Source organism: Suricata suricatta, chromosome 7 (genome assembly GCF_006229205.1).
Source record: "Suricata suricatta isolate VVHF042 chromosome 7, meerkat_22Aug2017_6uvM2_HiC, whole genome shotgun sequence".
Classification (NCBI taxonomy): Eukaryota; Metazoa; Chordata; class Mammalia; order Carnivora; family Herpestidae; genus Suricata; species Suricata suricatta.
Genome location: NC_043706.1, coordinates 145179725 through 145195869, shown reverse-complemented (window position 1 = coordinate 145195869; position 16145 = coordinate 145179725). Strand labels below are relative to the sequence as shown.

The following is a 16145-nucleotide window of genomic DNA, read 5'->3' as shown; positions in this document are numbered from 1 at the left end:
AGCCTCATGTCAGGCTCTGTGCTGACAGTTCAGAGCCTGGAGCCTGCTTCGGATTCTGTGTCTCCCTCTCTCTCTGTCCCTCCCCCTCTCATGCTCTGTCTCTCTGTCTCAAAAATAAATAAAACATTTTTTAAAAATTAAAAAAATAACTTATAGCATTAGGGTTACCTCACTTTCACACTAATAAAGGAAAGGATGCAATTAATTCCTCTGAATGACTCTCCAGCGTATCGCTGTAGCTTCTTCCACAGAGAAAATCGCTTTTACGACCTCAAGTAAAGCAGACGTGTCACCATTAACTTTTTCTTGAAAAAGGCAGCAACACAGCAATGAAATAAATCAATCCATGCATCTACACCATTGCAAAAATTCTGCCAAATGCACTCAGATCCCGACCTCCAGCATCCCCCTCCCTGACAGAGAGCAAAGTCAAGTCTGGTTACTGCAGGAACGGGGCTCCATCCACTCCTATTTTCTCTCCAAGCCCCAGTGCCAAGCACACACAGGAAGGGGGATATCTGAAGGACAGGAATGCAAACACCAAGACAGCAGAATGTGACAAATGGCCAGTTCCACAAGGACCCATGTGGTGTAGGGCCTGAAGCATACACAGTTGGGTCCTTCTTTTTAAAAAATACAAAATTATAAACACAGACCACTGAGGTCTTTCTCAATGCCTTGAAAGTAGCTCATCAAAGTGAAGGGCCCTGAGGCCCGACCTTCAGTAGCTTCACAGTAAATCTACCCCATAAATGACACCCAGGTTAAGGTTCAGGGAAGGGGCAGGACCTCAGATGCCACCTCCTTCAGTTTCTCAGTTTGCAGGTGAGAAGTGACCAGAGGGTGCCACATGTCTGGGAGATTAGGGATTCGGAACTGAGGCAAGGTAGATGAGAGGGGTGTGGAGAGACAGGCGAGGGGCTTGGCTCAGCTGTGGTGCTGTTGGCGAGTTTCCTGAACACAACGGGTAAGGAAGGCACCAGTGCAGTTCTGAGACCAGAGGAATGACCAGGGCAGGGAGAAGCACTACCGCAGAACTTAGGGACAGCAAGGGATGGGGGTGACAGGAAATCTAAACACAGAGAACGTGTGAAGGCCGCGCTGGTGCACCCAGGGCAGCTCTTGAGAACAAGGCCCAAACACGGGCAGCACACCGAGCACATGCAGATGTGAGGCCATGGTCACAAACGAAGAAGACCAAGGACAAGGTGACTAGAGGAACCGTGAAATGCAGCTCCAGACCAAACAACCTGATACACTTGGGAGGTGAATGGTCAGGAGCCTGGTGCTCCAGAGGCGCTCACCAAGCCATCTCTCACTCCCTGAATCATCTCAAATATCAAGACAAAAATCTGGAGGTCATTAGAAAAACCAACACCTCATGCCTTTTTGCATCCTACTCACCTCCAAGTTCTCTCCACCACCATTTCCGGGTTTGGGGTTCTAAAACTTCTCTCCTGCACAACCTCAGGAGCCCTGTTCTCATGACCTGCAATCACCCACACCATCATCGCACACCTGTCAGGCTGGCTTAGTAATGAGATGTGATCCCTTGGCTTCCCTGCCCCAAATTCTCCGTACCTTCCTGCCATTCCCCATTTCTAAGCTACCGTATCTTCTCTCAACTCTGTCAGACAGTCTCAAACATTGTCTCCTCTACAGGGATGAACGGCCTCTTGCTCCTCTTTCACCTCCCAACTCCTTACTTCTTTAAAACTCAGCTCAAAGAGCCCCTTCCTGCAAAGAAACTTCCCTACTCCTCCTTGGCCGCCTGAGACAAATCGTCCTCCGGGCCAGCCCAACACTAGCCTGATATCTTTTCATCTTTCTTTCTGCAAGGACCTAGCACTTGCTGGAGCCCCGGTTTAGGACAGTCCAGACATGCGTGGGGGGAGAGACACACAAGTTTTGAGACGCGAGTGCAGAGATCAGAGGACGCCTCTCTGGGGGCGATCACACCGGCTCTGTGGCCGGGGAGCCGGGAAGAATGGCCCCGGAATTGGTACGCATCTCTTGAGGGGAGAGGAGGGTCAGGATGACACTAAAGAGGAGGAAGCAAGGGCACAGAGGTGGAGTCGGGAGATCAAGGAGTGAGGTGACAGGGACGGAGAGGCCCAGGAGGGGAAAGGCAGTGGGCGGCGAATCCCAGGTACCCGGAGCGGGGCATCGGGGCTGAGGGCGGGCAGGGCCGCGGATGACTCGGACCCGGGCCCAGAGGTCCGCGACGGGGCTCAAGGCCGGAGCGGCCGTGACAGACGGCGCAGAACCGCAAGCGCGGAGAGCCGAGCCGAGCCCGGCAGGCGGGGAGCAGTCGGGACGGCGCGGGCCCCGCAGGCCCGGCCCTACCTAGAGATGCGCCAGCACAGCAGCGACTCACCCGCACCGCCCTCGGCCCAGCCGCAGCTGTCTGCGCACTTCCGCTTCCGCCCCAGGCGCTTCCGCTCGCGGGACCGCCTAGCGCGGGGGGGGGGGGCGGGGTCTGCTCGGCGGGTCTCCCCGGACGCCGGTAGCGAGCTGCGCAGGCGCCACGCCCGTTGTCTTGGAAACCGCTCTCTGCTTCCTTGGTCGGGGTCATGCGGTCCGGTTGGCGTAGGTAGAGCACCGCCCCTTTGCACTCCTTCCCGCCGGTGAGGCGCTGCCGGCGCAAGCGTGGCTTGTCACTGCTTTGCCTGGGCCTGTTCGCCCTGCTGGCCTGTCGGGACTTAGGGCTACCCGGAGCCCCTGGCGCCAGATTTTCCGGGGACCCAGGAGGCCGCTGCGGCCGGCTCGGGAGTGGGTCAGGCTTGCCTGAAGCCCGGCTGCCCCGAAAGGCGATTGGAGGTTCCGGCGCCGTCGGAACGCAGAGCGCTCTAAAACCTTTCTAAGTCCAAACGGTGCAAAGCGAAGGGTACACCACTTCGCTTTTAGGAAAGACTTGCATCGGTGCAAGCGAAAGTCCTCTCCGGATTTCTTTGGGTTAGCGGAAACAGGCGCTGACGAAGTCCGTTGACAACCTTTGGGAAACCGGGACATACCTGTGTTATCATTTCTGAACATGCCCGCATGGGGTATGGGGAGAGGGGGTGGGAATACGGAATGGGGTGTGTGATCCTGGGCAAGTTTTTTTTTTAACCTCTGTACGCTCAGCTTCCTCAACTCTTTAGTTAGGACACTAATGGTACTTGCCAGGCAGTGCTTACAAAGAATATAGCAGAGGGGCGCCTTGGTGTCTCGGTAGGTTCAGCGTCTGACCCGTGATTTCTTTTCAGGTCTTGGTATCACAGTTCTTGAGATTGAGCCCCCACCGCGTGGAGCCTGCTTGGGATTCTCCCTCCCTCTTTCTCTCTGCCCCTCTCACTCTCTCAAAACGAATAAACTTTAAAAAACAAACAAAAAAAGAATATAGCAGAGCACTGGGCCCATAGTAAGCATTGAGTACATTTTAGCCACTTTATTGGTATTGCTGTCTGTGATGATGATGATAATGATAATTGCCCTTGAGTCCGCGAATTTTTTTACTGGTCAGGTTTTCTGGTCTGAATGGAGTGAGAGATTTCTGGGGAGAAGGAAAGACAAGTGCAGAAGCAGGACGCTTTAGAGGAATTTCACTGAATATAAGATATACATGAGGGAGAGTGGTGGCAGATGGAACCGCCTGGTCCTGCAACGTCTCCATCTCATGTTCAGGAATTTGGACTCTGCTTATCAGCCACCATATCCACCTTACTTCGAAAACCGCTTTAAGATCAGTAAAGTTCATGGTCAGGAGATGCTCCCTTAGGCTCAGATCGATGTCCATTCCTCTTCTCTATAACCCTTTTCTCTGTAACCAAGAGAATATTCCAGTGGCCAAGTGTGCTGGCAGAAGTTTAGTCTTTAAACCAATCTAATTTATTTTTAGGTAAATTACTGAGAAAGTAAAATTATTAATAATACCTAATTATTTAGGCCACATCTCAGTATCTATCTGTACACAGAACATTTTTGGTAGGGCTGCTGTAAACCCCAGGGAATGAGAGGCTTCAGCTGAAGTAAAATGATCAAATATTGCTCTCTTCAGAGTCTCTTGCAAAGCACTTGCCAGATCAAGCACTCAAAAAGCATTACCAAATTGCAGTGACACCACATGTATACATTACATTTGAGAAGGAATCTCTCCAGTTGGCATATAAGGCTTTCCTTTCTGGTTGACTTAAAAATTTTTTCAGTAAAATCACCAGTGCTCAGCAGCTACTGCTGGTTGGGTGCCACACCAAGAAGGATGTGAAGGGGGTCTCTCTCTCATCTTAAGGAACACACATTGTGGTTGGGAAGACAAATTAACATACATTAAATACTGGGGAACAAGTGAGACATAGTGTAAAGTTTATAACCTGGATGAAGAAGGCAGCAAGGAGATAAGGTATGAACTGAGCCTGGAAGGAAGTGGGATCTCAGAATTAGAGGAGGAAAATCAGAAGGCCCAAACGTAGGAAACCAACGGAGTTCGGACAGTGCAAGGGTCAAGCAGAGCCACCATCTGCAGTCTGTGAGGACCCAGACTGTGGGGGCGGAGGGGGACAGGCCAACAAAGCCCCTCAGACTGCCTTAGGTGAATCCCACCAGTTGGCAGTCTTCATCTATCCCACAAACCTTCTGATAAGCCTGTCTGCCGCTCTCTCAGATATGTACCTATGACCAAGGATTGACAGACATTTGAGGAAGACAGAAGAAAAGAAAAAAAACTAGGAAGAAGACAAACATTATTAAAAAAAAAAAAACATTATTATCTGCAATCTCTGAAGATTATTCATGAAAGAAACAGGGGTACATAAAAGAACATTCCAAAAATAAGAGCTCTTGAAAATTGTAAAAGCCATGATAAATTTAAAAAGTGTTTAAAGTTACAAGATAAATCTGATATTTAAAAAAAGATAAAGAGAAAACAAAATTAGAAGATTAAAGTTTGACATGTGAAAAATAGGAACAGAGAAACTGAAGAGGCGAAAATACTCAAATAATTCAAGAAAACTTTCCAGATGTAAGAGACAAGTTCTTATATTGAAAAGGACTGCTAAATGTCCAGCACAACAAATCTAAGGTGATCCACACTAAGGTACATCATAAAATTTCAGAACACCAGGGAAAAATAAAAAGCTCACATTTAAAGGATTAGAAATCAGAAGGGTGTGGAAATTCTCAATTGAATCTCAGGAACTGAAATTCAGTAGAGATTTAAGTTTAAAATTCTGAAGAAAATAATTCTAACACAAAATTCTACTCTCAATCAAAATATTAAGTGTGAGGGTAAAATAAAGGTACATTGGGATATGCAGCTCAAAAATATTATCTGCCAAATACCTCATTCAGGAAGCTGCTGACAGATGCCCTCCATAATTAAGTAGTCAGGAAAGAAATATTTAGGGCCTAGGGGCCGTCTGGGGGCCGGGGTGGCTCACTGATGGCAGCTGTCGGGGAAGGCTTCGAGGGTTCAGAAATCCCTCCACGTGGGGGGAAGGCCGTCTTGCAGAAACTTCCCGCAGCGCGGGGCCTGGAACAGCTTTATGTAACTTCGTAACCAGGTCATGAAGGATCTGACCACAACGTCCGGCATCTGGGGCAGCTGGTAGTGCAGCAGGGCAGTGGTGGTGTGGTCTGTCACCTTCTGGAAAACATGATAGTTGGATTTGGACCATATATCTTGCCGTCTTCTGTGTAGACATTTTCATTATATCCCTTCACTATTGTTCGATCAATGAAGAGGCTCCTCATGAGGACAATCACTTTCAACACCTTTCCCAGGGTCACCAGAAGCATTGCTGATGTTCCATTGGGCCTGGATAAGTGGATGGACATTTCAGGAAACACCCTGTCGATGCGGCTGATCACATCATCAACATACTGAGGCGGCAGGACGAGAGTCGTGGGCTGAGCCTTCAGTCCGAGGTTAGCAGACACTCCCGTCTGGTTGGCAGAACGTTTCAATGACTGTTGGTTCAAAAGGCCAGACGCCAGACCTGCATGGTACTGCAACTTGTTGGACCTGGGTAGCAAGGAGTCCAAGTGAGGAGAGAGGAGGGAAGTCTTAGATAGAGACCATTTAAACTAGAGCAGGACGCCTCCCGAAGACACCTTCCTCATTCAGGAAGGTGAGACCCATGTGTGTGAATATTTTAAAAGAAGATCTTTCGAGTTTGGTGATGATGAATAAGGGGAACATAGAAAGTTAAGCAAATTAGGCAATTGTTGAATCTAGTAAAGACAGAAAACTGCACACAAAATAAAATGTAATCACAGCATATGCCTCAGCTGTGAATAATTACTAGTTTTAATAAGGTAAATACAGAATGGTAATTTAATATAAAAGGGTGCTATGATTTTTGAAACGATGGGAGGCAATCTTACATGTGTTCATGAACATGTGTGTCTGGGAAACCCAGTGGAAGACTTCCATCTTCATCTGCTAGAGCTGGGAAGTCCATAGATAATACATGCAAGGGAAAAAGAGCATTAGTGACTCTTTTATAAGAAATAGGAGAGTAAACATTAAAAAAAAGGGGGGGGGCACCTGGTGGCTTAGTTGGTTAAGCCTCCAACTTCAACTCGGGTCGTGATCTCATGGTTTCTGAGTTTGAGCCCCAAGTCAGGCTCTGTGCTGACAGCTCAGAGCCTGGAGCCTGCTTTGGATTCTGTGTCTCCCTCTCTGCCCCTCCCCTGCTCATTCTCTCTTTCTCTCTCCCTTGCCCGATCTCTTTCTTTCTCTCTCTCAAAAATAAACATTAAAAAAAGAAATATGAGAGTAAGTTTTAAAAAACAATTTAAAAAAACAGTAGCTAAGTTAGAGGAAGGAATTGAAAGTGGGAATGCTTGGTGTAGGCAATTGCTATATTTGGTTAGAAATCTCGAAATACCACTTGAATTTTAAAATCTGTAACTATATTACTTTGGTAGAAGAAAAAGAATTAAATTCAGGTTTTAAGGCATTGTTAAGTAACTAGTACAAGTGGTAGTGAGTGGCACAATTGTTACTCAAACTCAAACCTGTCTAAATCCTATACGTGTTAAATATTTTACAACTACAGTGAACAATAGTGAAGCCTGAGATTCCTTTGGAGGCCCCTTTCCCAGGACACTAGAAGAAAAGGGTACATGGGAATCAGCATAACAGAAGCAAAAAAGTTACATGTGATTATTCGGGTCCTCTCCCCACCTCCTGCTTGATGCTACACCTAGATGCTTGCCTACGCCCTAGCTTGCACATCAGACATGAATTGTGAGGAGAACCTAAAAACAGGATGGCAAATTCACATAAAAGAAAAAAATAGAGAAGGAAATAAAAGAAGAAAAAGAAACCTTAGGTTGAAACGGAGAAGGGAATTTAGGGAGAGTAGAACGGTGAAGGGAAAGACTTCATCACCTGAGAAAGAGAAGGTTGAGAAGGGCAGGGTTAGAGTCTGGGATGGGTGGGGTCAGGGTAGGTTTCTCCCGGTAACAAACAGCCTTTGAAATTTATTTGGAGTTAATTTTAATTTTACTTGAATGTTGAACTGAATTTCTTTGAACACAACCAAATGGGTTGATGTGATTTTATGTAAGTAATAGTTCACCATCCAAAAATTGGGAAAGAAAAAAAAGCTATAACCATAACAGTATACTAACTGCTACATGTTTAATCCACCTTAAATATTACAGAAGTGTTTCATTGCTGTTAAAAAGTGTCATACAGAAAAAAATTGGGCCTCTTCCTCTACTGGTCATCATTATGTCTACTTGTGACTTCTGGGCCCCTCCAGCCATCATGCAGTCATGGAAGGGAGCTAACCCACATTTGAAGTCAATCCAAGACCAGTGCAGCAGAAATACGGAGGGCGCCTCGTGCCTGGATGATGTGGTTAAGCCAAAAATTAACTGACACTAAGACTGCCGCCTAATTCTATTTGATGATGTCCTTTCCTTATAGTTAATTAGGATTGTCTGTTATTTGCCCCTGAAAGTATCCTGTTTCAGCTTCTGCCCGTGAAGAAATAATTCCTACAGAACTAGTCCTTCCACTTTAAACAACTAGAAATCTAGACAAACTATGTGAAATGATTATTTGCAGACAGTAGACAACAGGAAGTGGAGGATGGAGATTCTTGAAGGAAGAGAAGCAAGCCCAGTGGCCTCGGCTAGATCTCGCCTAGATCAGCAAAGACACTCAGTGACACAAAAGACTGGTTCTTTGGTAAGACCAATGAAACTGATAAACCTGTCGCTGTATTGATGACAAAAAAGACAGAGATCACCCATATTAATGATGGAAGATGGGACCACAGATTTACTTACACTGAAGGTTAAAAGAAGAGTATTTGAACAGCTTCGGATGAGACGAAAAAATTTCTTGAGCCATAAAAACTACCAAGCCTGAGAAGAAATAGAAAATCTGAGTAACCCTATATTTATTAAACCATACGCTTATTTGTTAAATTGAATTTCTAAGTAAAAACCTTCTAACAAAGAAAATTCCAGACCCACCTAGCCTCACTGGTGAACTCTATCAAACATTTAAGGAAGGCAAAGTAATCCTATACGAACTCTTTCTGAAATAAAAGTGAGTGAAGTGGGCTTCTCACTGCCATGTGCTTTGGGCAAGTAGGTCTGCCTGTAGCCCCAGCAATGAACAATGATTTCCATAAACCCGTCATGGGTTTCCCATTTGCTTTAACTATAGTTGGTTGACTTAGTTGTAACCACTGAGAAATGAAGGTGGTAGTGGTGGCTCATTCCCAACACATTCCCACTGGGCCCTTAACAACCTAAAATCAACTATATTTCTTGCCTAAATATGAACTGACTAATGTAAATAGGAACAGTTCCAATCACCAATAAAAAAAGCGTAAGTTTGTGACTGTTCCTAAAAAAAATCCAGACTCACCAACCATGCCCCTGTATCCGTACCAGCAGTGAGCAGCTTACATTTTGAAAGCTGTTTACGATCATTAGTTGTTAGTGATAATGATTGATAAACAGCCACCGCCCTGCTCCCATAGTATTTTGAAAGCAAACCTTAATGGAGTGCCAGTGCTGTCCCCATTGTTTCCTGGGAGGTATTGGAGGGGAGAGACTAAGAATTTAATGGTGGGCAGGTAGGAAACTCAAAAAGTAAGGGATGCAGATCAGGAGAGCATGCCTTACATTTTGAGATCAAGAAATGTGCTGATTTGAAGGTGAAAAGACATTTATTTGCCTAAACTTGTCCTCTCTTTTTTTCTCCAATACTTAGGCTGTTTATTGGGGTCCCTCTCTCTCCAGCCCATTTACTGGAGTAGGGCTGTGCAAAGCTGGTCTCCTAGCAGCGAGTGCCAAAGGCCCATTCCTACCACAATGGATGGGAAGGAAAGAAAGAGCCTGGTTTGTTTAAACTGCCTCTGTCTTCATTCACAGCCTGATGTCCGTCTGCATTGTGACACCCACAATAGCACTAAAGGACTCATTGTGGCCGAAAACAAATCAAAACAGAATAAGGGATGCTAAGATAAAAGAGTCATGCAACAAAATTGCTTTAAAAAATCTAAGTCTTACATCTGAGATTTATGTTACCTTTTGGTTGTGTGGCCTATTGACCAGTGTTTATAATAACCACTAGAGTTTAATAAACAAAAAGATAAATGGGAACTTCATGTACATTTTTAAGGGCGAATACACAGAGAGGAAGGGTATGCTGGGCTGCTTCAGAAGCTGTTTAATAATTATCATTCTTTGTTTGCACAACATTTGGGGAACCACACTCTGCACTTTGTGTTTATTTTCCTTCTGATAAACATGCCTGAGCTATGCCCATGTGGCCAACAGGCGTCCCCCACACGGTGGCTCCCACCCCCCCTCCCCCCACCCCCACCCCCACCCCCACCCCCACCCCCACCCCCCTCTCCCCCTGCCCTAACCAACATCAGATGTTGCAAGAACCCACGCCCAGTTCAGCAGGCAACAGGTGGAAGGTTGAATAGCTTCACACGTTTTTCGGGAGAGGGGGTGGGGAAAAAGAGAGGGGGAAAAAAAGGAGGGCGGGAGGGCAGGCTTTTGGGAGCCGATTTAAGGATTAGATCAGATGTTATTGCTAGTGAAAAATTAAACAGCCCGGTGCTCTGGGGAGTGCAGATTAATATATTTAGTGACTGTGCGCACAAAGGCTGCTCATTGTGGCCACGTCTGAATGCCTGTGAATAGGATGGAACATATGCGGCCTGTCACCGCAGGTGCCCACATCTGTTCTTCCCCGGGCAGATGCTCACAGAAAAGGGGAGGTGGGGAGGCCAGGGAAGGACAGCGTGCTCGAAAGCTTCGCCTCGCCCAGGGCTCCTCGGCCGCGGCCCGGGACTGCGAGGGTCCGGCAGGGACCCTCCGTGGGGAGGGCCCCGGGCCAAGCCGCGTTTCCGGGCGACTCAGTTTTAGAGCCTCCGGGCACAGGGCCGCAGCCCCCGAGCGCCCCCGCCCGCGCCGGCCGGGTGATTGACAGGCCGCCCCAGGGACCAGGCGACAGGTGCCCGAGACCTCCCCGGGCGGGAGCGCGTCCTGGGAGAGTAGGGCCTGGGAAAGGACCGGCCGAGCGGCGCCCCTCGACGCCTTTTCTTCCCTTCCTCATTGCCAAGTCAGAGGCTGCAGTTTCCAGGTGCGATGCCTAGGCCCGGGACCCAGCATTCCTGCAGGTGACAGGGAGCGGCCTGCCTCACTGGCCGAGGTTCTCTGCGTCCAGGTCTGGCATCCCAGGGGCCGCACCCTTCCAAGGGCTCACAAAGGGCGCGCCGCAGCCTGGCGCCCGACCCCGCGGCTCCTGCCACCCCTCGGGGTCGCCGCAGGCGCCCCTCCCGGGCCACGGCGACGCGGCTGGCCTGGGACCGTCCGGAAGTCCACCTGGGTCCTCAAGGTGGTCCTGCGCCACCCTAGCGCAGCACCTGCCAGTGGCTCGGGGATGCGCACGTCCATTCCCGCCCTGGCCCTTGCAACCCATCGCAGACACCTCTCCCAGCGAGCACCCAGCCGGGCGCCGCTACCACCTCTGGGAAGCCCTCCGGCATTGCGCCAGAGTCTGGCACAGCCCCTCCCCAGCCGCAGCGGCCTCAGCCCCACGCCCCCCGCCCGGCACCGGCGCGCTCAATCGCTGTAAAGTTCCGAGGGGCCACTCGGGGCGGGCGCGCGGCGGCGGGAGCAGCTGCGCGGTCACCCGATCTGGGACAAAGGCGTGCCCGCCGGTGCCGCGCCAGGTAAACACGCTCTTTGTCATGGAGATGAGCGCGGGACAGCCAGAGCAGATGATCCGCGGGTTCGGGAAGCTGCGGCCGAGGCCCTGGACGGGGGAAGGGAGCGGCGCGGGGGGTGGGGACCCGTCATCTGCGCCGGGGCCGCCAGCTGAGCACGCGACTCGCCCTTTCTCATGCAAATCAGCACATGCCTTTGCAACTTGCTGCAGACCTGCGGCCTCCACCCGCCGCCCCTGTACCCGCGGAGGTGGGGTGTCCCCCGTGCGCCGCACAGCGACAACCACGCAAAACCACGTGGGGATCGGGACATGCATTCCTTTCCGAGCCACGGACGCCGCTCCCATTAGAAAAGGAAGGTTATAGGATACGCCATGACCCTGCCCCACCGGGAAGCTGGGCCACCGTGTCACTCACTGTCTCCAGCGGCCCAGCCTGTGCTTAGAAGGGAAAGCTTTAGGAGAAACTCAGGACCATTGCATCTGGGACTGGGCCCTGCCCTCCTGCCACCCCCACCCCCACCCCCGCGCCCCAGCCTCCTCTCCCCACAGGAACCTGGCGGCCCAAAGTCACTGTCCTGGCTGTCTGTGGGGGGCTCTCTGCTATGAGGGGATGTGGCCAAGGAGGTCAGAAGGGGCTATGGGATGGGGCCTCACTGGATTTGCTGTGTCCAGTTTATTCTCCAGCAACCGGGAAGCCTCCAGGATAAATGTAAGCTAGCTCTGCGCCCCGCCCTCGACCCCGCCTTCTTTTTCCCTGCTGGGTATGAATGGATGGCTTAGGTCAAAATGTAGCTTCAACGAGAGAGATCCACACAGGGCTCAATCAAGTCCAAACAAATCTGTATATACATTGGGGTCAATGTGTGTCTTGTAAATAAATGTTCATGAGTCTCTGGGATTCAGTCCTCGAGATAGCCTTAGGAAGTAAGTGTCCCTGACAGCTCCACTGCAAGACCCAGGGCGTTCGGAAGATATCTGTATTATTACAGCAAGTTGGGCAATTCCTCTGCTATTTTAACCACTTTGTGATTCCAAAACTGCTGTGGGAGGTACAGGCTTCCGTTTGTAGAATAAATAGATCACAGGGTGAAAGGTAGAGCACAGGGAATATAGTATGGTATTGTAATAGCATTGTATGGTTAAAAAAAAAAAAGATACCCAAACTGACTGTTGAGAAGGGGCAGTGGGATGTGTTGGTGGCGGATGTGATACTAATTAATAAACATGCTTTAGGTCCCCTCCTCCTCCTTCTCCTAGTAACCTGGCATGTTTGATCAACACCAGATTTGCTGCTTGGAAGTTTTTTTAAATTTTGTTATTCTGAACAAGGACCGTAATTCTTCTCAGGAATAAGAGAACCTCTCTGTTGGATATACAGTATTCAGTTGGTCTAAGAAAACACAAACATCACTCCAGTCTCCAGACTTGTTTATACAGAAAACTGAACCTGTGGCTGGCTTAGACCCTGGAGCCTATTCTGGGCATTGTTTTTTGCAATCTGCCCAGACCCTCCTTCCTCTACCCACAACCACCACCACCACCACCACCACCACCACCACCACACACACACACCCCTTGAGAATAGAACCTTTCTTTGAGCAAAAGGGGACTGAAATAGTTTTGGATGTCCACAGTATTTGGTCACACCAGCACTGAGGCGGGCATTTTAATTTGATAAAATGGTGACTGCAAGCCTTTTTTCCCAAGGGGCCTAATAAAATGGTGGGGGAAATAATCAGGGTCTCCAGTAAACAGGGGACTTAGCTGTTGTGGCCATGGTTCTGATCAGACAACCGGAGCCTACCCTAGTCACTAGGGCACTCAGGCTATGAACTATGCATGCCTGGCAAAAAGAAAAGCTACCACTAGGCAGCAATCTCTCTGCCCTTTCCTGTGTCTGATGGATTGGGCGCCTTCTAAGCCCTAATGAGTCTCACTTTGCACAGTAGATTTGCTGAGAAATCAAAAAGTATTTAAAAGAAAGTTTCCTGCTTTTTCCTAATGAACAAGGTGAGGATTTATGGTGTGCAGGGAGGGGGAGCCTGGCTACTAGGGCAGTGTGGGGGCGAGTCCATCTAACATAGTCTAGCTGAAGCGTCCTCCTGCATTTAGGGGGTTCAGAGTGCTTCGTTGTGGGAGTATAGAGACATGCAGTTAGGGAGTGAAAAAACGCCATTTGGTTCGGAGCAGATGGCTGGCTAGGGGGCTGATGGCGTCTAAAGGCGTGTCATCCCCCTTCAGCCTGAATCCCTAAGGGCTCCCCTTGTCTTCCCAATCAATGAAAATTAAAGTGCAAAGAAAGGATGAATAGTTGGACCTCGAGTCTCTCCTTTGTTCATCTCAGCTACTGGTGTGCAGGAGTTAAACTACAACAGGCCCCTACAGAAACACAGAAGTTAAACAGTCTCCCGTTAGCTCAGCTTTGAAAGGGAGAGGGGGAGAGGAACCAGTGCGAGGTGGGGGGAGAGGGAGAGGAGGAGGAGGAGGAGAAGGAGGAGGAGGAGGAGAAGGAGAAGAAGAAGGAGGAGGAGGAGGAGGGGAGGAGGAGGGGAGGAGGAGGAAGAGGAAGGAGAAGGAGAGAGAGGAGAAGAGGAAGAAGAAGAAGAGGGAAGAACAGGAGGAGGAGGAAGGAGAAGAAAAGGGCTTTCTGCTTGATTTCCCCAATACAGAATCGCGTGGCATAAATTAAGTTGGAAAAGAATGAACGCTTTGGGCAGGATTCTGATGGATTTTACGATGCCTTTCAGTTCCGCTTTGCCGCTGTAATCGAGAAATCTGTGCCACGTCAATTTAACAAATACTTGATACTGAGGGGGGTTTGTTAAAGATTTGGGGCAAGTCTTTTTCCCCCAAGGTTTAAGCCCTTGCGCGTGGAACTTTTTATTTCCAGTTTTCTAAACAGGCATTCAAACGAGACTGTTACCCACTTCCATTTTCTAATTAAAAGGTTCCTGAAATTTCATTTCTTACTGAAATCTACTCTCAGACTCAGAGGCACAGAGGATTTAGAGCTCACATTCCTTTCTTCCTTTGTGTCCCCCCTGCTCTGGAACCCTCTCACCTCCCTCCCACCCACCCACCCACACACACCTACTCCTATGCTGTAGAGAGAGCAAAGTTCTCAGATATTAGCTTTCAGAGGAAACATGGATGTAGTGAGAAAAGGATGCTGACACTAGGTGGCAAGATTAAATTAGGATTCGTGCTGACCCAGCCCCGTGGGGATGCAGCACGTCCTTACAAAGTTTGCAAAGGGTGGCCACTCTGGGATTGCCACCATCCGGGGGGCGCAGCATCTTTGAAGTCTCCCATTTGTTCTGAACCAAACAGTAGGGGGTTCTGGTGGGGTCCAAGCCTGCCTTTCTCACCTCACCCTTACATGCACATTACTTTCAACTACTTCTTTGCTTTTCGATGAAGCAGCAGTAGAAAACCTGAAGTGTGCAGATTGGTCAATCCAGCAACTTTACAGGTATTCTGGAGTCAAAATAACACAGTTCCTTCCAATTGCCTAACAGCCAGAGAGATGGCCACGGTTGAGTTCCCCAAGTGATTTTCAGATTGTTGTTTACAGTGGTTTTACTTGGCATTTCCCTCTTCCTGCGCACTAAACAGTACTTTGTGATCTCCACACCTGCTGCAATGAAAGTCACATTTTGCCAGGACAGTGCTGGTTTCCACCAATAAGGTGTCTGTAGCAGCACACCTGCAGCGAGGCCATTGTGGCCAGGCTCCCTGGGGCTGTGTCGCAAACCGAGTGACATTTACTCCCACATTCACACCTTCCATCCAGATGAAACTGCCATAGATGCTGGGGGAAGAGGGAGCAGAGGGGGCTGGGAAAGGCCTCGAAGTGTGCCTAGCAGGAGGCTGGATGCCAGTGTAGGAGTCTATGCCCCACCTTAATTCTGCGTGGAGCACACAAGCATGAGCGCAATTTAGATAATTCATTGTGTGATACGTGTGTTCTCAGCCCTCCCAATAAACTCATTTCCCTTAAAAAAATGAAAACAAAAGTTCTAGTATCTGATGGACGTGTAAAAACCTAATAAGGTGATGGTTGTGTAAAGACTTCGGGTGGGGGGCCGGGCTGGAGGGTCTTTGGAGCATGTGCCGGACATTGTTGCAGAGGCCGCGGCGCGCGCGGAGGGGAGCTCTTTCTCTCGGCATTGTGCGGGGAGCAGGTGCGGTCTGCATTACCATACAGCTGAGCGCACAAAGAGCCACTGATTCAGCCTTGCACAATAACAGACTGCCTTAATGACAGCCACGCGAACGACACACACCAAACTCACTTTTTACCAAGCGGAGGGAGGCGAAGGGGGGAATACCCAGGAGAGAGGGGCTGGACACCCAGGAAAGGTGGCGGTGGCCGAGAATCGCTCCGGGAAGGACACGTGTGTGTGTGTGTGTGTGTGTGTGTGTGTGTGTGTGTGTGTGTGTGTGCGTGCGCGCGCATGCGGAGCGGGGATTGAGGGGACTAGTTTGAGGCGTCAGGATCTCCCAGCCTGGGGGGGCGCGTAGCGCAACCCAGACCCCGCCCCCACCGGCGGCCTCCGACTGATGCTAGGGCACAGCGGGAGCAGGGACTCCGGGATTCCCGGGGGCGCCGCGCTCGCCTCAGTTCTGCCCTGCGTGCGTGCTCCGCGCTTCCAGACGCAGAGTCGCCGTCCTCGGCCGGGTGGCTCATCGATGCCAGACCTTCCCAAACTTCCCGAAACTGCTGCGGCGCTCATCACCGCCAGCCCGGGGCTCGCGCCCGCCACTTTCCTACCACGCTCCCGCCCTCGCGACCCGAAGCCCATCCTGAGAAAGAGGCTGTCCTGGAGAAGGGGCGGCCCCGCGCCCCAGACCCCGAGGCACGGCCCGCTCAGGGAGACGGCGGGCAGACGCCGCGTCGGCCGGGAGGGTGTCCCCAGGCCGCGTCCGGCAGCTCCAGGAGGGCGGCCCT

The 16145-nt window shown here is 49.9% G+C and overlaps 1 protein-coding gene and 1 pseudogene across 5 annotated transcripts in view; both read right to left on the bottom strand.

Annotated features, from left to right (window-relative positions):
- The window catches only part of FAM120B (family with sequence similarity 120B), a 92339-nt gene extending 89906 nt beyond the window's left edge, over positions 1–2433 (bottom strand). Inside the window, exon 1 of one of the 5 annotated variants that reach the window (XM_029944754.1) lies at positions 2378–2433. The gene's annotated coding sequence lies outside the window, so the exon portion shown is untranslated. Of the gene's footprint in view, positions 1–1404; positions 2314–2346 lie in introns of those variants that run through there. The other 4 variants (XM_029944741.1, XM_029944743.1, XM_029944753.1 and 1 more) reach the window with 4 other exon arrangements.
- A 2617-nt stretch (positions 2434–5050) lies between these two features.
- LOC115296272 lies at positions 5051–8372 on the bottom strand (annotated as a pseudogene).
- Positions 8373–16145: the final 7773 nt, after the last annotated feature.